The following is a 1,346-nucleotide window of genomic DNA, read 5'->3' on the forward strand; positions in this document are numbered from 1 at the left end:
CTCAGAGGTCTAAGATTTTTAAAACCGGCTAGTCTTTAATCATTCTATAATCACACAGCGACAAATGAGTCTTGATATTTGGACCACCGGCTTAGCCACATCATCATGAACTCAGCCAGAGCCTGCCTCTGTAACGTTGGGCCTGGCCTGTGCTGGGTACAGCAGCTCCAGGGAAGTTTCTGTTCTCAGGGAGCAGACAGCTTCGTGAAAGTAACCATAGGCAGGTCTCATGGTGTGTGAAAACCGTGCAGCACATTTTCCATTGGGGATGCCTGGCTGCAGGGTGCAGGGCATGCGGTGGGAACAAAACCAAGAAGCTAAACTGGTCTGCTTGCTGCTGGACCTGGCCGCACGCTCAGGCCAGCTCTGCGTGTGAAACCAGGTTAAAAGCCCAGGGCCCCAGGGAAGAAGTTGGGCTTCCTCACTCTTCCGAGTCTAAAAATGGGATGACGACCTAGGGCTTTTGGTGACAGAGTGTGCGGCTCTAAAGCACATGTTCCAGCTTTCTTGCGTGTTTAGCTTAGGTTTTGTGAGTGCATTGCTGTTTACCCCATGAAATCATGTCTGCAACACTCTGCTTTGTAACTGCACTTGTACTATCACTTTTTTTTGTTACCACCCGTTTCATTGTAGCTGCATTGTTAGTTAGCATATAATTAAATTAACGGTGAATCATTTTAGCTGCAGATGAAGTGGTAACTCGTCCATTTTGTGGTCTCTTGACACACTGTTTTTATAATTTGCATCACTGGCTAATTAGTTGGTATTTAAAATTCTTTGAAATTTCTCTGTGGTTTCATGTTTGATTTCTTTCCGAGTATTTGTAAAAGAACAGTTCTGTATATTTTTTCCTTGTTGTTGGAGCTCTCTGACGGTGTGTCTGCTTTCATCATTGGTTTTGATTTCCTGTCTCATACTGTTGTCTGCTTAGTCGTCGTCAGTCCAGACCCCAGCCTCCCATCCCCCCACCCGGAGGCTGTAGTTTACCCATCCGTCTCCCCTCCCTCGCCCTCCCACTTGCTCTGGTCATAGCAGTGCTGTGGTCCACAGCGTGTGTCCCTTTTCGTCGGGTTTGTGCTTTGTCGTCATGTCTCATTAAATGATGTTCTTCCCCCACAGCAGGAAGTTTGAATTATTGTATCACTCTGCAGTTACAAGCAGAATGTAGATGGATAGTACACTACGTAACGTGTGATTCATAAATGAGATTATGCTTACCTAAAGAAATGATCCTCTAAGTGTAGAATTAATGGACTTTTGACAATATCCTTTCTGTGTTGGTGCTTGTACTTAAGACTGTAAATCTCATCAGCTTTTGCACGGTTAATGTCTCTACTAGACTCTTT

The sequence above is a fragment of the Giraffa tippelskirchi genome, chromosome 1, assembly GCF_054371585.1.
Source record: "Giraffa tippelskirchi isolate mGirTip1 chromosome 1, T2T-mGirTip1v1.2.pri, whole genome shotgun sequence".
NCBI classification, from domain to species: domain Eukaryota; kingdom Metazoa; phylum Chordata; class Mammalia; order Artiodactyla; family Giraffidae; genus Giraffa; species Giraffa tippelskirchi.